Consider the following 20,709-nt stretch of genomic DNA (forward strand, 5'->3'; position numbering starts at 1 on the left):
AGCTACGGCCGGTTGGGTAGTTACACATTTACAACCAAGCTACGGTCGGTCGGGCAGTCATGCATTTACCACCGCGCTACGGTCGGTTGGGCAGTTACCACTGATCAGTTGGGCAGTCATGCATCGATATGGATAATGGTTCCAAAGAGGTTATATATATATATATATATATATATATATATATATATATATATATATATATATATATATATATATATACACATACATATAAGTATAATAAGTATGCATATACGGTAGCACTTCAAAGGTTCGGGTGATTCTTATATCTCTTTCATTAATGTTGACTTATTATTATGTTTCAGTTCTACCTTACATACTTGGTACATTATTCGTACTGACGTCCCTTTTCCTGGGGCATTCTGTTTCATGCCATACAGGTGTAGATAGGCAAGGTGAGGACCTTCCACTATAGGCTGCCTCCAGATATCAGCTTTTGGTTGGTGAGCTCCACTTCTTCCTGGAGTATTGCCGAGTCACGTTCTATATATGTTATTTTGTTTTATAAGGATGTCGGGAACTCTGTCCCGACTTATATATTATGGTCATGTTTTCCTAGAGGCTTTGCAGACTGTCTTGTTTATAGTTAGGTATGACATGTCAACGGCCTTGTCGGCCCCTATGTATCTATATAAATCTTTTAAAATTAGTTATGTGAGCTAAGTTCTAATATTGTTACTTTTATATATAGATGTGGCCTATCATGGCACGTGACGAGTTTTATAGTAAATAAGGATAAGGTACGTGGCGCTCAGTTGAATAGGCACCGGGTGCCAATCGCAGCCCCTCCGATTTGGGTCGTGACATCCAGGTTACTTCCTCGCTGCTTATCCTATATGTATAAATCTAAGTCCCTTAATGCTTCCTCATTACTGTTCATCTTAATAATGACAGCCTAATCTCATCTCATACTTTGTAACTTTTATCCATCTATTGTTGATTCACCTTAATGTTGATCTATAATTTACCATTGATAACTTAAGACCTCTTATGTAATACATTGTCACTAGGGCTCACGTCTCATCGGGGAACATCTGGAGTGATTTGCCTGATCTACCTAGGGGTGATACTATACTTCAATAATCGTATTTCATAGCATCCCAACATGATCCATCTTATGGGGGTATTCTAAGCTTGTGCAGTTCATGAAATCCCTTTGTTTTTGAATCATTACCCAATCAAGGGCCTAAATGTCATCCTCTTACAGGCTATACTGAGCTTTCTATAACTTACGGAAACAACCAGCCCTTTTGTTTTGATGGGCTTAATCCCGAGACCTTACCTATTATCGTCACCTTCTTACTCACATTTACCATACTTACTTTTTAAATCTCGCATCGTATCTTCTATCGATTTCATAACCTCCCTTCCACATTGGTGGTAATCACATCCATACCTTAAAGCTCTACTATAATGCGTGCACCCCTGGTGCATACACAATCTGGTAGGAGCTTCATATTGACGTCTTATGAGGCTGGTACTCTTCTAACTGGCTTTATCATAGAGCTTTTATAGTATATGGCCATTGTACTATCTCTCTTGTACTTCTGCTACTAAAAGTGATTCTGCATTGGTTTGATTCACGATTTCTATAATCATATGGGCCTAACAATTGGACTCCTCATGTAACTTTTGAGCTTTCTCTTCCCCCTCAGCCTTTGTCTAGGCTTAAGCTGTCTTACAATCTCCGGCTAAGGTATTAGCTATTACATTAGCCTTTCATAGACTCTATGTAGCATCCATGATATAATCTTCTAACAATTCAAGCCTTTGTCTATGACGTGGACTTAATTATTTCTTTTAACTTATACCGGAGTCTCCTATAGTTGTTTGAATGTCAACATACATGCTGCATAGATATCACTCTCAAATCTTAAGTGCGTTCTCAACGTAACTAACTCTAGGTCATTGATTGAATAATTCCTTTTGTGGCTTCTCAACTTTCTTTAAATGCAAGCAACTACTTTTCCTTGTTGTTCTGCCACTTGTTGCATGAATATTTGGCTTATCTTATTGCCCATCAATACTTGAATTTCTTGTAACTCATATGATCTCAAATATCACTTTTGATTTTTTTTCCTTCCCGTTCATTAGCTACGATAGGTGCCACTTTCTTATGGAGTGCATACAATATTGTAGTGAGACTTTTGTTACAAGATCATTTCTTCTTCAGGTCAATATGCTTAGATTGAAGCCTTCTTCCTTATTTCCATAGCTAGTCTTTCGTTGTAGTACTTAGGGGAGACCCTCTGAATCTTTTAAAGCTGCGAGCTTATTACATCATATATCCGATGGAATTTTTGATGTTCTTGCTCGCCTATAATTATCGCTAGTTGCTTACCTCCGTGCCCTTGTGCTTATAGGGTTGCTTCTGAACTGAAATTTAAAATTTCTCCCTAGTGGCACCCTCTTTTATTTCCGTCACACTTATACGGTACCTTTTACTATCCCAACTCCTATTTGAATATCTCTCAAGGATCATGATGTCATATCTGCGAGGCTAAATTCACTATGTTGGTCTTCACTATGTTTATCTTGCATGATCTATTGATTTATCTGTATCTTCTTGTCTAGCATAACTAGACTCCTCTTGAATCAACTACTTGTACTCTTATAGGCTTGTAGGCAGATGTCATGTATATGGATACTTGTATGGCCTTCTCAGCCTATGTTTTGAGTGTACAAATGATCATGTCAACCTTATAGGCCCGTATGTCACATGTATAAGTTTCTATATCATGTTGGTTCGTCCTATGTCTGGTATTACCTTATGTTTTATTCTAGTTATCTAATGACGGCCCTTCTGACGCATTTACCCATGATGGTATGATAAGAAAGATATGTTACATTGGTACTCGGTTGGGTAAGGCACCGGGTGCCCGTCGCGGCCCATCGATTTGGGTTGTGACAAAAGTGGTATCAGAGTAGTTCTGTCCTAGGGAGTGTACAAGCCATGTCTAGTAGAGTCTTGTTTATGGGTGTGTTGTGAACCACACTTATAAGTAGGAAGCTACAAGGTATTTAGGACTGTCACTCTTTTTTTACTCTAGATCGTGTAGTAGAGCTCATTTGTAAGAATTCAAACTCCTAAATTCTACTTTATTCGTAATACAACGATACCTACATCCACAAAGACAGTTGGTAAGAGATTGAATGTGGCTGTGGAAGAGTTTAGTCCGAGGAACTTGATTTTGCATCATGCTTATGATGAGTAAATGTGAGGTCTTTAGCAGATCATGTGTGTACTAAGACGTGTAAGCTTCTTGAAAAGGAGCCCTAAGGTATGAATATCTATCCACCCATATGGTAAAAAGCAATAAGAGAATCAGAAGGAAGATACAAGTTGCAACAAGTAAAAGAAGCAAGGTGAAGAAGGGTACGAGGTACCTAGTTAGTGAAGATAATCAGTATTTATAATTCAGGCAGAGAAGTATAAACATTTTGAGTTACTTTCAACAATAACAAAGATATATACAATTGGCCACACTCATCTCAGTTATGCCCTATGGGAGCTAACAGATATATTTTAATAGAAGGATGAGATGTCAGAATCCAACTACGGTTAGAGTAAACCAAAATGATGGATGGATTGTTATCATTAGCTAACATTTTCGAAGGATAGTGCAAACGTGGTAATAGATCTCCTTGTGAGACACCCAGATGGTGCACTCTAGAATAGTACAGTTAGATATGAATACTAGAATGTTCAGAAATTTCAGAAGATAGGCAGTGGAATCCTAGAAGGGATAAATATTTACCTTAGTATGACTCCCGCCCTGTCAAAAAGAGAAAAAGAGAAAGTTAGGCGTCCGAAGAGCCAGTGAGAGGAAGCAAGGGGCTAAAAGTGAAAGAATGTTTGTTAGAAGTTTACAAATAAAGTGATAGACAGAAATATTAGTCAGAGAATAAGAAGAGAGTAAATGAAGCATTATGTGTAAGATGTGATAAATGGGTGAAAACGGTAAATCATAATATGACATGATGACAGAGTCTACGGTCAAGTGAAGGAAAAGACAAGAGGTGACAGACCTTGAGACAATAAAAAAGTATAAGCCATAAAGTCATATCCCCATTTTGAGAAATGAGTTGGTGACTCCAACATGATTACCAGAAGGAAAAGTTAGACCCCCGGAGTAACAGAAATCACTATGGGCTAGTGAACAAGATAAACTGAACATGAATTAGGGATCCGAAGATTTGATAATAGTCGGCATCGTGAGAATTTGAGAGATAGTGTTCCGGCAATAATAGAATGGACAACAAAAGAATAACCTTTAAAGTTCATTCAGGAAGACGCTTCCCCAAAGTAAGCATTGTGAATAGAGTTAAGCTTAAGGGAATAAGTGTGCCAGTTACACTAGGTGTCACCTTTGTGCATAAGAAATGCAGTTATCCCTGGTACAGAAAGGTTACTGCAAGGCGAGTAAGAGTCTGTGAAGATGTGAAAAGACGCCAAAGATGTAGAGGTAAAGAATTTATAGGTAAATCATCATAGCATTAAATGTTAGTACTCCCCAAAAGGGGGAAGATGGTATGATATGGTATTAAGTCGGAGTTATGTGGTTCAGGTAACTATGAAATAGTAAAGGAAGAATATGGTAGAAAGGTGAAAAGAATAAGATTGCATTTATTCAGATCCTACAGATATGATACGACTCCAGAACATTATGCAAGCACGACACTGGGGAGAGGTAGTAAGGGTTCCAGCACTAGATGTTATTGATAAATAAGTGAAAATGAACACTTGATACATAAGGAGCCAGTACGAGGGGTAAGTTAAGACAAAGGACATAATCCAAGAGAGATTACGCAAAATATAGATATGAGAATGGACCAACGAGTTACCCCATATATATATATATATATATATATATATATATATATATATACATATACTATATGCGTATATAACGTCATATGGTCATGGGTGAATATAAATGTATAAATGAATGCAATGCATACTGAAGTAAGTCAATAAGATCTCTCGGAATGTCATGAGACCCATGAACAGACGATACGATAGTAGGACATATGGGGAATCAATAACATAGGCAACCCTAGTACTTTTAAGAATAGAAAATTTGTGAAAGTTGTGTGCTTGCTCATTTCGTTGTATCCTATGGATCGTGCCAAAAGGAAATAAGGGATAGAATTAACATACCTTAACTCCATTGAGTCCTTAATACCTTCCAAGCAATTCTTCAAACAACTCAACTCAATCTACCATTGTATAAGGAGATTCAAAATCAGTGTTGAGTAAAGGCTAAGTCCGCAACTTAAACTAGTAGCTTGTTTATGTAAATTTGGGTAGCATCTCCTCTGTAATAAGGGCCTCCTCCAATATCATATACCAACAACAACATCCAGAGAAATCCAGCAACATATAAATATCAATAACAAGACACCATATAGTAACAACAAGTCACATGATAATAAATTCACATTCATCAATGATTCCAGCCTTATACCCCCTATCACCCCTTATATACTTCTTACTTTAACTTAAAAATATCATTAACATGATAATATATTCACATTCATCAATGATTCTAGCCGTATACCATATATTTATAACAAAAAAAATAATCCACAACTCCAACTATCCTCAATTAGCAGCTTTATTCACTACTTCATGCCTGGTCCATCCATTTAACTTAATAAACATCACGGTAACCTTAAGAACATGCATGAACACAATATACATACCTCCTAGAGTAGCTTCAAGTCAAAATCCAAGTTATATTTAGCTTACGACAGCCCTCAACGGCAATACAACACCATAGAAGTGACTTAAGCTAATCTGAGTATTATCTTGTAGTTTATCATCCTAATAACTTAACCAACATACAAGAAATCTTAAGAAAAATTAGTAGGCTTTTATACTCACCTTAGCCAGTAGCAACAACTTGAAATTTCAGCCAAACACAGCCCACAACTATCCTCAATGACAACACAACCTCAATGAGGTGTTGTGCTTCACTAGAACTAACTTTTCATGTTAGAATATGGTGTAATAAATTTGGAATCACTACAAACCCTTATGGTATCTGTTTAGGAGGATTAGCAGAAGTTTGGAGACGAAGTTGACTCGAAAATGAGCACCAAATAGGCGTCTAAAAGTAGTATATGGTGTAATCAATTTGGAATCACTTCCACAACTTGCTTGACTCCAAAACGTAACACACGATTATCATACGACTAAAATAACTCATAACATAACCTCCTTATCATGTTAAGAACCCTAGTCTCACCCCAAAGTACATGTTATAACATTCCAAACTTGTCGACTTTTGACGAAACTTATTTCTTTAAATTTTTTAGCTTCTAAGCCTCACAACCCTCTTGGTACTTGGTATTCATGATCTTACATATTTGTAACCTCCATGGTAACATGATTAACTTACTTTGTACACTTTTCAAATAAGGCGGGGTTACTTCTTTGTGTGTTCTTGTGCTGATAGGGCACAAATCGTTCGGCCTGCTTGGGCGGTGCAATTGAGATTTGAGCATAGTGGATGACTCTCCAGAAGGATCTAATGGATTCAAGATTTGTATGTGGCAATTAAGAATTTTTTGGATTTGTATATGGCTAGAATCTGAGATTTGCAATGGATGGTGTCGAGACTCACAGTATTTCTATATCGTTATGGATTCTAAATTTTAGTATCAGGAAGGTAAAGGAAACAGTTTTGATTCGTATAAGGTCTCTTCATAGTAGGTATCTCGGATGCAGTATTTTGGGTGCTAAAATGGGAATATAGCGGCTTATGGGCCTTAAGGAGATGTGGTTTTATGCTAGGATCTCTCGTGGTGAGCGTTGAGTTAAGGGTCGTAGTGTGCTAGCAAAGAGAAGTCTTGACTTGAAGGCAATTCAGAAGAAATCCAGAGGAAATAGGACAGCTTGGTAGTAGGTTGGATCAGTATGGGAATGGTATATTCGATTCTTTGGGTTCCTAAAATTTGATGATGCTTTAAAGGTGGTGGTAATACTCTTGGGTTTGGCAACCGGCATGACTTGGTTGAGTTAGAGGAATTCAGTTATGATGTCTTGGTTATGTGCAAATGGGTTTCGAAGAGTTCTCGATGGTTTCTACTATGGTGATTTATGTGTTCTATGGATTTGGAGACTGGGAGTTCTCAAAAGCAGATTTTTCTCCTGGATGGGATCAAATGGAAGGTTTCTGACTGATCGTGTATGTATTCTTCCAGTGACCTAGGGTCAATAATGTGGTTCATGTGTTTTCATATGATAGCATGATGAATGTGGTATGTTGTGTGGGATTGAGATATGCATGTGTAAGGTCACAGATCAGTTTTGAATGGAAGGTCATGAATTCTTAGACAAAATGGACGGTTTCAAATGATTAGATGAATGTTATTACTACTTGGAATTGTCTGAGAAGGCTGCGCATTTCAGAAGGCGCACTGTGTTTGACTTACAGATGCTTCATTGGTATTGTGGGACTCACCTGGTTAATCGACTGCTGATGTTTAGAGTTTGCTATGTGGCATGGAAGAATTATAGAAATATTTCTCGTAGGAATGATTATGTATGAGAGATGTGTTAGTCATTCGAGTAGTAGAGTTGGGATTGGCTATGGTGATTCATATGTTCTATAGATTTGGAGACTGGAGTTCTCAAAAGCAAATTTTTTTGGGTTGCGGACTATGAAGATGTGGCCAAAGTTAGATAAATGGTAGTACATGATATGATTAGGTCATTGTGGACTTTTGGAGGGCAACTTATCCATTTGGGGATGATGGGAGTTGATTTGGGGGCCCATTGGCAGGGCCAATGAGGATGTGTATTCTACACCGGGTCAGATTTGTTGACTCAACACTATTATTGCTGAAAGGCGTGTCATTCAGTTAGAGTCGAGCTTGTTCATGTTCTGATATGTTCTATGTGTTACTCTTCTATGCTACGTGGGGTTGTGATTTGTTGATTTGTTGGTTATATGCACACCCGATATGGTTCTATTTGGGCGTGGTAGCGGAATTCGAGCGAAATGGTTATTGGGGTGTTGAATGGTTGGTTGTGCCTTGGTTATGGTCTTTTTAGGTTGTGGCATATTGTGTTATTCACTTCTTCATGGTTGTGGTCATGCACTTCATGTACTTGATTTTGAATTGTGTGTGGTTGTTGATTTCGAGCATTGTGGCTTGAGGTATTTGGGGTCATGCGTTGCAGCACAGTTATGTTGGGATATGATCCTTTGTGTTAGATTTGTGTGTCTTGGTTCCACTGTGTACGATGGGTTTATAGCATTGCGGTTGTGGTGGTACTTGTTGAGCTTGTGGGATGTTTCTCTCATTTGAGTCATTTTCCTTTTTTAGGTGCATTTGAATTGTTGCTTATTGGTGCACAGATTACACGGTTATGGCTTTAGGTTGTATTGATATGGCAAGTCAATAGAATAGTTGTGTTTGATAAGATAAGGTCATTGGACCTAGAATGGATACTATCAGATTTGATTGCGGTATGTTTGGAAGAATAATATCTGAAGTCAGCTTAGGATTTGGCTTTGGTTCTTGTCGGACGAGTACAGAGAGCTCCATGACTTGTTGATTTGATGAGTAGTTATGAGTTTCTGCGTGTTTCTTTCATCGCCGGTAGTGTACAAAGGTTTCGAACGAGGTTTTATTTGATATGAGGCTTATTACCGGTATTGTGTTTGTTATGAGCAGCTACTGTAATCGGGAATTATTGCTACGAGTATGGGAGTTGTGTGGTATATCATGTGATTACATCTTGGTTATGGTTATGGCTTGATACAGTTTGTTCAGACTTATACAGTGTGTAGATGCGAGATTCAGTTCTTGTAAAGAATTTCGGATGTTTGAAATTTGGTTCTAAGGCTTATCGGATAAGGTTGAAGGGGGAATCTTTGGTTATGTTGAGTTGATGAACTTATACGGAATGGGGTGACGTGGGATCACCCCTGGGTATGTGCATGGTAAGGTAACACGGCGATTTGATGGCTTTGGAATGACTCTAGACACGTTCAGAGGATGAACGTATCTTTAAGTGGGGGAGAACGTAATGACCCAACCGGTCGTTTTGAGCATTTGCATTCCGTTCATCTATTTAAAGTCTTGAATAGCTTCGTATGAGGTATTATGACTTGTGTGAATCGTCGCTTTTGATTTTCAGGTGATTCGGAATTAATTTGGAAGAATGATTCTCAATTAGAAAGCTTTAAGTTGGAAGAGTTGGCCAAGTTTGACTTTTTAGTATTAGACCTCGGATCGGAGTTTTGATGGTTCCGTTAGGTGGGCTTATGCTCGGAGTTGCATTTGGATATTTCTAGAAGGTTTCGATACTATTTGGCGAAAGTTGAAAATTTGAAGGTTTGGAATGTTCATAAGTTTGACCGGGAGTTGACTTTGATGATATCGGGTTCGGATTGTGATTTCGAGAATTGGAATGGCTTCGTAATGTCATTTGGGACTTGTGTGTAAAATTTGAGTCCATTCCGGATTGATTTGATATGGTTCGGCACAAGTTTTGGAAGTTGAAAGTTCAAAAGTTCATTAAACTTGATTTGAGGTGTGATTTGTCGTTTTGATGTTGTTATGTGTGATATGAGGCCTCGAGTAGGTCCGTGTTATGTTGTGGGACTTGTTGGTATGTTCGGACGGGATCTCAAGGGGCTTGGGCGTGTTTCGGATTGATTTTGGACCATTTTCTTCATATTTTCATTGTTAGTTTCTGCTGGTGTCTGGTGCCCCAATTGTTCTTCGCGATTGCGATGGTGGATGTGCGATCGCGTAGAGGAAAATCTGGAGCTGGGCACTTTTTTCATCGCGGTCGCAATTGGATGACTGCGTTCGCGGAGCTTTGTGTTGGTTACAATGCGCGTTCGCATAGGAGAGGTCGTGCTGGCATAGAGTTGAGCTGTGAGCTGGGTGCTGGTGATTCCTCTTGTGCGTTCGTGTGGGTCAGTCTGCGGTCGTGGAGATTTGGCATCTATGGGCATCGCGTTCGCATGAGGAGGCTCGCGAACACATAGAGTATTTCAGGGGCAGTGCATCTTTCTTCTTCGTGATCGCTATGGTATTTCCGCGATCGCGACTCATTAGTTCGTTCAGTGATTATAAGTACTCTATTTTCGGAAGTTTCGGCCATTTTAGCATACTTTGAGCTATGGAGCTCGGATTGAGGCGATTTTCACCACATGGAACGGGGTAAGTGTTTTCTACTCGGTATTGATTTTATTTCGTGATTCCATCTTCATTTTTGGCATTTGGTTGATGATTTCAAAAGAGAAATTGGGGGTTTTATGTTTTGAACATCAATTCGGAGTCGGATTTGGATGAAACTAGTATGGTTGGACTCATAATTGAATGGGTTATCGGAATTTGTAAGTTTTGTCGGGTTTCGAGGTGCGGGCCCAGGTTTGACTTTTTGGGAATTCGTATGGGCGTGCACCGTGTGAATTATGACTCTGTTGATTCTGTGGTACTGTGTAGTTACCTAATCTTGTTTCTATCCATGAAATTTCTACGTGCTAGAGTAATTGGGTTATGATCCATGTTTAGGCTATATGCGTATTCTGTTGGGACCCCTGAGGTCATTTCTGATGTTGAGTTATTTGCTTAAATTGCAATTACATACTCTGTCATATTTATTCATTTGCATATCATATCTCAGTCTCTGTTATCATTTATTATTACATCATGTATCATTGTTTGGGCGGAATGAGATTTGTGAGCCCGAGAGACTGGAGAGATTGATGACTAAGTGAGGCTGAGGGACTGATTGTGAGTGATATGTATGGGATCGGGCTGCGCACCGCAGCAGGCTTTATTGATTCATGATGGGATCGGGATGCACACTGCAGCATGTCATGTTGGCTTATACTAGCGCTTGGGCCGGATCCGCCCCCTCTAGAGTCTGATATACCAGTAGTGAGCACAGGTACCGAGTGCCAAGTGATTGAGTGTACCGATTGATTGAGAGTGAGATTGATTACTCTGAGAGTGTGAGTATATGTGTTTATCATTGTGGTGCATTACATTTGACATGCATACTTGGCATGTAGGCATAGAGATGCATTTCCTCATGCTATACGGTATTGTGACATTTATGACTTCTCATATACATTGACATGAAGGCAAAGAGATGTAATTTCCTCATGCTATCTAGTAATGGAACATCTTATATGTTGTTGAAAGTTTTTGGGAAAAATCACAGTTTTCTGACACACTCACATTTTGGTGAAAGATTTGGATTTTTACTGTTATACCTGAAATACATGCCTATTTTTCGTAACTATGAACGAGCTGAGCATCATATATTTGAGTATTACTTGTACTGTTTTCATTATATTGCAACGAGTTGTTCTTGACTATTGGTATTGGACTCTGACCGTTGTCCAAGCTCGTCACTACTTTCAACCTAAGGTTAGGTTTGTTACTTATTGAGTACATGGGGTCGGTTATACTTATATTACACTTCTGCACCTTGCATGCAGATTTTGGAGCCGATATAGTTGTGTATGGTGGGAGATGGCTTGAAGATGAACCTGTGTTCCGGTTGTAGGTGCCTCTTGTTCATGGTAGCTTTAGATTTATAAAAATTTGTTTATGTACATTTCAAACAGATGATGTATTTATTTCATACTAGCTTTGTAAACTCTAAATCTTAGAAGCACATGATGTGTGCTACCAATCCTTGGGATTTTGTATTAAAGTTCAGTTATTCCATTATTTATTTTCTCAGTAAATCTCATTTGAATTTGATCATTGCTAATTGGTTTACCTAGCTGGTTGGGTTAGGTGCCATCACGACTAGTTAGATTTTGGGCCGTGACACTACTACAATCCGACGAGAGTTCCCCACCCCATATTTAAAAGGTGCAGTGACCCTAGTGCACATGACAAAAAAAAATCAAACAAGAGGGTGGAAAGAAGGACTCCCTGGACGGTCAAAGGTCGAAGCATTAGTAGCTCACGGGATATTCAAACTTCTCTCATGTCTAGTCCTTTGTACGAGAACCTTACACTTAGTTCTAACCATCTAGATAGCTTTGCATGTCTTATGGTCTTGCTTCCTATGCTCATAATCCTAAAAAACAAAACAAAAACACAAAAAATAATACAAACAAATAAAATAATAACAAAAATAATAGAAAGCAGTAAAGTTGGGTTACCTCCCAACAAGCGACTAATTTATAGTCGTGGCATGACTTATACTATTTTTTGCCTCCACTTTGAAATTATAAATTGAACCCCTAATTTGGCTTCAAGTTTTCGACTATGCTTCAGGGTTGGTGGTATAAATCCAATTGTGCCAAGTAACCAATATATATTCTCCATTTCTTGACCTTCAGATGAGGTATGCAATTCTATTTCTCTGACATGACAAATATAAGAATATAAGCATCTTGTTCCTTATATGTTAGCTTCTCCTAAGACTCAGATGACTTAATTTGTCATCATCCAAACATAATGTTGAAGAATGTATGGAATAACGACCAATGCGTCTTAAATCTAGAATTATCTTGCTTTTTATACCATCATAGGTACACACCAAATTTTTTAAATAGTATCTACTTCTACACGTGACTCTAGTGCACTCATCTTAATATTTTTATCAGCAACAAAAATATGGTCGAATGATTGACACTTCACTTTCAGCTCATCAATTTGGCTTATAAGCACTTTTTTAACTTCACACAAATTATAGCTAATTTGTTGGGCGTTAGACGCATCAACCTTTGCACTCAATTGAGCCTCCAAGTTGTGAATAGCAATACTAAATTGGTCGATCTCTTGTCTCAGCTCAGCTCTTCCTTCTATAAAGTGTCCCATCTCATTTGTAATTTTCTTACAGAGACCTCCATATTCCTCTAATAATTGTCGGTGCATATCGAGAATGCGAATATCATGTTCCACATCATCCAATGCGTTACTCCTGTAAAACTCACAAACATTATTAGAATCATCATAAAAAGGGATTGGAGTAGGATAACAACACTTAGGACAATTATTCTAATAGCCACCACAAATAGTACAGGACTGAGATGGTGCACACAACCCGCTCTTGAGAATATTTTCACACTGTTGCCACAAGTGGGATCTTCTACAATATGGACAAGGATCACAAAATGTAACGACCCGAACGGTCGTTTTGAGCATTTACACTTCGCTCAGTTGTTTGAGGGCATGAGTAGCTCCATATGATGTATTATGACTTATGTGAATCGTCGGTTTTGGTTTTCAAATTATTCGGAATTGATTTAGAAGAATGATGACCAAGTTTAACTTTTTAGTATTTGACCTCGGATTGGATTTCTGATGGTTCCATTAGCTCCGTTGGGTGATTTTGGACTTAGAAGCACATCCGGATTATGATTTGGAGGTCCGTAATAGAATTTGGTTTGAAATGGCGAAAGTTGGAATTTTGGAAAGTTTGACCACGAGTGAACTTTTTGATATCAGGGTCGGATTCTGATTCCGGAAGTTGGAGCAGGTCCATAACGTCAAATATGACTTGTATGCAAAATTTGAGGTTAATCAGACGTGATTTGATAGGTTTCGGCATCGGTTGTGGAAGTTGAAGTTTCCAAGTTCATTGATTTCGAGTTGAGGTGTGATCCGTCATTTTGGTGTTGTTATGTGTGTTTTGAGGCCTCGAGTAGGTCCGTGTTATGTTATGGGACTTGTTAGGATGTTCGGACGTGGTCCCGAGGGGCTCGGGTAAGTTTCGGACGGGTTTCGGGCTATATTTCCTTCATTTTGCATTGTTGGTTCTCCAAAACTCTAAGTATTTGGTTTCCTTAATCGCGATCGCAGGTATGGATTGCGATCGTGTAGAGTTGTTTAAAGGCTGGGAGAAATTGTTCATCGCGTTCGCGAGTCTTCAAACGCGTTCACGTAGGTTGCTGCAATTTGAGCATCGCGTTCGTGTAAGCCTGCACGCGTTCGTGTAGAGTGTTTGACTGAGCTGGGCAGTGGCCGCTTCTTCTTCGCATTCGCAGTTCTTTGTAAGCGATCGCATAGAGCATTTTTGGTGGAATTATACTTTGTCCATTGCGAACGCGATGGATTTCCTGCGTTCGAGTAAGAGGATGCCTGGGCAGAAATATAAAGTACTCTATTTCGAGGGTTTCGTCCATTTTTACATATTTGGAGCTATGAAGCTCGGATTGAGGCAGTTCTTGAAGCAATTTTCACCATATGAATGGGGGTAAGTGTTCTCTACTCGATTTTGGTTATATTTCATGAATCTATTTTCGGTTTTAGCCTTTGGGCGATAGATTTTAAAGAGGAAATTGGGGGTTTTGGCCTAAAGTTTCATAATATGAATTTTTGAGTTTTGAACATCGATTCGGAGTCGGAATTGAGGGAAACTAGTATGGTTGGACTCGTAATTGAATGGGTTATCGGATTTTGTGAGTTTTGTCGAGTTCCAAGGCATGGGACCGAGTGTGATTTTTGGCTGATTTTGGTTTTTAATTAAGGATTCGATCTTTATCGTTTGGAATTGATTCCTTGGGCTTTATTTGATGCATTTGAGTTGCTTTTTGGCTAGTTTTGAGTCGTTCGGAGGTCTCTACGCGCGTGATGGAATTTTTGGAGCATCGCTTGGCTTGCTCAGTATTGGAATTGGCTTGTTCGAGGTAAGTAACTCTTCTAAACTTAGTGCTGAGGGTATGAAACCCCGAATTACGTGTTATGTGATTGGTATTGAGGTGATGCACATGCTAGGTGACGGGCGTGTGGGCGTACACCCTGTGAATTATGACTCTGTTGTTTCCATGACACTGTATAGTGGCCCTATCTTGTTGTTATTTGTGTTTTCACCATATGATAAAGTAATTGAGCTGTCAATGATGCTAGATACCATGTTAGGCTTTATGCCGATACTGTTGGGACCCATAGTGGTCATTTCTTGCTGTCACCTTACTAATTTTACTGATATGTTCATACTCAGTCATATTCATGCATTCATATCATATCTCAGTTTCAGTTGTTATTTATTGATATATCCTATCATTGCTGTCGGGCTAGTTTCATGACATTGTGAGCCGTGAGTGAGACTAGAGAGATTGAGGACTGAGTGAGGCTGAGAGCTTGATTATGAGTGATAGATATGGGATCGGGTTGCACGCCACAGCATGTTATATTGATTATATTTTATGGGATCGGGCTGCACGCTGCAGCGATATAGCGCTTTGGCTGAAGGAGCCCCTCCGGAGTCTGCACACCCCCAGTGAGCGCAGTCGACTATGTATATATATGGATCGGGTTGCACGCCGCAACGAGCCTTATGGCTATATATATATATGGATCGGGTTGCACGCCGCAACGAGTATTGTGCAGTGCTGAGTGATTGAGTGGGCTGAGTATTGAGCACGGTAAGAGATAATGCGAGACAATGAGGTTGAGTACTCTGAGAGTGTGAGTACATGAGTTTATCACTGAGAGGCATTGCATTTGACATGCGTACTTGAGATACATGCATAGAGATGCATTTCCTTTGCTGCCGGTTTTGGTGACATTCATGATTTTTACCTGTATCTTGACATGTAGGCATAGAGATGCACTTTCATCATGCTATTTGAAAATGACACATTTACCTGATGAAAGGTTTTTGGAAAAAATTATAGTTTTCAAACTATCTCATATTTTTCGACGATTTCGGTAAAGGATTTGGGTTTTCACTGATATTCTTGAAAAGCAAAACTATTTGTAAACTCCATTCTTAAACGCTCATGATTTATACTACCAATCCTTGGGGAATGTATAAAACTCAGTTAACTTCTCTATTTAATTGTCTGATTGACTTCATTAGAATTGGATAGTTATTAGTTGGTTTACCTAGCAGGTTGGGTTAGGTGCCATCACGACTAGTGAATTTTGGGTCGTGACACAAAAATAAGACTACTTACCATTCCACAACTTTTCTTTCAAACATGCCATATAAAAATATATGTAATATTAACTAAATAAGAAAATTAAAAACTTGAGCAGAAATCAAAGAAAAACTTAGATAAACAATCAATTTTTCAGTCCCGGGGAACGGTGCTAAAAATTAGTTTGTTCCCCAAGTATACGAAAGTATACGTGGCCGTCAAGTAATAAAGTGACTTGAAAGTCTAATGTCGAACCCACAAAGACTTATAATAATTATTAACTAAACTAACTTAAATCAATTAACTGTCCAAGGTAATTAAAATTGATAGTTTTTCTAGTAAGACTACTATTGCAAAAAATTAAACAAGTTAACTAACTAATAGGAGCGCAAGAATTTGTTATTGGATTTTAAACATAGGAGATGAAGATTTCAGGATTGTGGTCGATTTATTAATTCTATTATGTTCGTAATTACACCTGTTAATCTGAATTATTTATGGGTGCTAGTTGACCGAATCGTTTATAAAAATAGCATGTTTTCACAATACTATCCTTCTATCAGCAATTTATCAATCCTATATTCCTATGGTGTTGAATATATCATGAAATTCAACTGAGCAAGACTATTAGTTATATTCCTATCCAAACCGCAAAATTATTCTCTGAGTCTGATTTTACTCATATCTAAATATGGCTTTTTCAAGCATAGCAAAGATAGTATGGTGAATCAGTAGCTATAACATTCACAAGTTGAAAAAAAATTAAAAAAATAACCACAAGATGTTATTCGAATTAGCGATGATATAATTAATAAAAGTCAATATAGAACCACAAGCCTAAAAATTAGAGTACTTAGTAATTCATAATCGTAGTAAAAATCATACAAGTATTTTGCATAAATATATTACTAAGAAAAGATGAAGGAATGAAGAACTCGAAGTTGTTAGCCACCAAAATTGCTCCCGGCGTTGATCTTGCCTCCAAAAGTGTCCAACCCACAAAAAAGTAGGTTTAGAACCCTTTTTATACATGTTGGGGGCGTGTAGGGTCGAAACAACTAATTTCTAGCCGAAATAGGACAAAGTTCGTGCTAAGGCGCTACGGGGCGCCTTGATGCCAAACCTTTTGAGGTGCTGCCAATGGAGTCGTGGGAGGCGCCTATCCCTAATCCATGCACCCAAATTTTTCCAGTGCTCCGCTGCCTTTAGCGTTTTGAGAGGCCTTGGCTCCAAGTTGGACGCCAAAATTATATTTCCTCTAAATTCTTCCGTTTCAGCTTCAATCTGCACACGGCCTTTCCAAATCACTTTGATAAACTCCTACACATAGCAACACAATTATTAAGATTGAGAGACAAATATTCACACCAAACTTAACAAGATCAAGGCATATGCAAGGCTAATTACATGCAAAAATATGAAATTTTAGCCAAACATCTCTACAGCATTAAGAAAACATATGCAAGTCATGAATGAAAGAGCTGTGATTTATGGAACAAAGGACTACTCTGGTAAGATATACATGATATCTTCTAATCTATTTTCTATGATTTTAATGAATAATGTGAGCGTGCTCGCGCCAACCGAAACTCACATTAACCTTCTTTGCAATTTAACAAAAATATTTTGTGAGAAGACAACTCTAGTAAAAGTATTGCCTCGGCTCACCTTGATATCTTCCTTTTGAATAACTCCATTTTCTCCAATTCAACATATTTAACTTCTCAAATCAATCTTTACACAATTATGTCAAGAATCAATACTAGAAGTTTCATAATTTCTAACTTCAGAAAACCTAGGTTTGCAATTCTTTTTCAATTTTCTAGACTTCGTATTTAATCTAGGTTTTGTATTATTTTTAGGCAACTCTTTGCCAATAATCGTAATTAAAAGCGGATTGCAGAGTTTACCTCGAATCGTGAAATCCTAGATTGGAGAAAAACCTTGTTCTTGAACTCCTATTGATAATCTAGTTATTTTGGGATGAAATCTAGTTGAACCGTTGTTGAGGAGTAATAATCTAAATTGAATCATGTTGGGACTTCCCTTTACTGATAAGTGATTAGTCTAGGTCCCTTTGGAGTTGAGGTAGACGTCTGGGATTTCAAATTTTTGAACTAACTTATTTTTTTGATTTTTACTTTTATATTTTGCGTTATCGGATCGCTCGGGAAGAATTTTAGCCTAGAACCTCGTGTCACCCGTCATGGGGCACCCCCGTGTAAGTAGGGTTCTTTGAGAAGTTGGATTTTTTTACCTTTGACACAAATTTGCCCCGGCGCCTCCTGCCACACGCCGCAGGGCAATTCCTGAGGCTACATCAATATTTTGTTACTTTTCAGTAAAAAAGTCATAACTTCTTATAAAAATATCATAATAACAAAATGTTTGAAATTATGAAAACTATACTCAAAGAGTTTCATTTGATATATAGCTCGTAGTTTAATTTCTTATAAGATGGGAGGTATGATCGTTCAAAATTAGGACATGCACGACTGTAGTCTGTCTTCTTGTCTTAAACATTTTCAAATATGATTTGTATCATCTTTCCTCTTTTTCAAAAATCTATAACACCTTACAAATATAAAAATTTAGGTATTATACACCTTAAAAAAATTTCAAATACTTTTGTATTTAACTTAGAGCCTAAACAAGAACGTAATGTTTAGCAAAAATTTCTAGGGTACTACACAAAGATTCCAACTACTTCACTGCCAGAGAAAATATAGTTTCGTTAAAGTTGACGATGTTGGGTTTCTAAGGTATAAATGGCAAAAGGTACCTTTTGAATTTCACCTTTTCATTGCCTATAAATTCAGAGACTTGGCCATATTTTCTTTGTATTATATTTCCAAAATAGACAGAAGTGTTAAGAGTAATTTCTCTATTCTTAGAGTTCGCCGAAGTTTTGTAATTTGAAGTATCACTATTATTGAACAATGTATAATATTTTATTCTAGGAGAAACTAATCTAAACCTTGAGCAGTAACGAGAGAATTAAATTACTTAAAGACACATAAAGAATTTTGTGGGCTCGAGATTATTTAATATTTTTGGTTATTATATTTTTTTTTCAGTTTTCTACCATTACTATTTTCCAAACACAAGTTTATAAAGATCTTAAAGAACATATAAAAAGTTTGCCTTCTAGTTAATTATCAAGTACAAATGTTTTACTTTTCTTGTCGAAGCTGTATGAATTATTGCTTGTTTTGACTTAAATTTCATTTTATATAATATATTAACTTGATCTTTTGTGTTTCTGGTTGATTGAGAGTGTGGATGGGCCACAGCCTTAGAGGAGGAGGAGGAGGAGGAGAATAAGAGAAAAGGTATTTGCTTTGCCCATAAAACAAAAAAGTTTATTTTTAACAACTTTTTTAGAAATAATACAAAATTTTAAGACACGCAATGTAATTTCTAGCAGGGACACTTCTCCATTGCTAGTCTTAAAATTGCACTGGTTGCTCTCATAAGGGATTAATCTTTAAATATTGTCCCCATTTTAAATTTTATTGCGAAAATATATTTCTTCTTCATCAAGAACACTATAGTTTTTCAGTATTGAAAGCTTGAAATTTGTTTAGGCGTAAAATTTTAAGTTAATGACTGATTATAGTTAAAATCGTTTGAATATTGATAATTGTGCTTAAACTTTAGTTCAAACATTATACTGATTGACGAGACGCGTTGTGGTGTTAACGAGAGGTTAGACGTATGGAGACAGACTTTGGAGTCAAAAGGTTTCAAGTTGAGCAGGACCAAAAAAGAATACTTGCAGTGCAAGCTCAGTGGCGCGACTCAGGAAGAGGACGAAGACGTGAGGCTTGATTCACAAGTTATCCCTAGGAGAGAAAGTTTAAAGTACCTTGGGTCTATTATACAAAGGAATGGGGAGATTGGCAAGGATGTCACACACTGTATTGAGGCGAGATGGATGAAATAGAGGCTCGCTTCCGGTATTCTGTGTGATAAGAATATGCCATCAAAACTTAAAGGTAAGTTCTATAGAGCAGTGGTCAGACCGACTATGTTTTATGGGGTAGAGTGTTGGCCAGTCAAGACATCCCATGCCAGAAGATGAAGGTGGCGGAGATGAGGATGTTAAGGGGAATATGCAGGCATACCAGGTTAGATAAAATTAGAAATGAAGTTATCCGGGACAAGGTGGGTGTGGCCCCTGTGGAGGATAAGATGCGGGAGGCGAGACTTAGATGGTTCGGGCATGTGAAGAGGAGAGGCATTGATGCTTCGGTGAGGAGGTGTGAGAGGCTGGCATGGGAGGACCAACGGAGAGGTAGAGGCAGGCCGAAGAAGTATTGGGGAGAGGTGATTAGGCAAGATAAGGCGTTGTTCCAGCTCACTGAGGATATTACTATGGGTAGGAAGGTGTGGAGGTTGAGAATAAAGGTAAAGGGTTAAGCAGACGAGTGTTGTCCTTGTTTGTAGCAGTAGATTTGATACACCACTCGGTGCCTTCCGTTTCTTTTTTTTCGTACCCTTAGTCTTCTGTTACTACTTGCTATTGTCTTTTGTTTCGGTTTTCTTATTGCATTATCTATTGCTAGTTTTGTATTTTTGCTTCGGTTGTCAGATCGGGTTTCTTGTTATTGCCCCTTCCCTCTCCCCTTCCTGAGTCGAGGGTCTACTGAAAACAGCCTATCAGCTTTTTAAAGGCTGAGGTAAAGTCTGCGTACACTATATCCTCCCCAGACCCCACTTGTGGGACTACACTAAGTATGTTGTTGTTGCATTCTTGGTCTTTAGAAAGTACTGAAAGAGACAAAGTGAGTCTTTTTAATTTAGTGTTACTTGACTAAATGATGAT

The sequence above is a fragment of the Nicotiana attenuata genome, unplaced genomic scaffold (genome assembly GCF_001879085.1).
Source record: "Nicotiana attenuata strain UT unplaced genomic scaffold, NIATTr2, whole genome shotgun sequence".
NCBI classification, from domain to species: Eukaryota; Viridiplantae; Streptophyta; class Magnoliopsida; order Solanales; family Solanaceae; genus Nicotiana; species Nicotiana attenuata.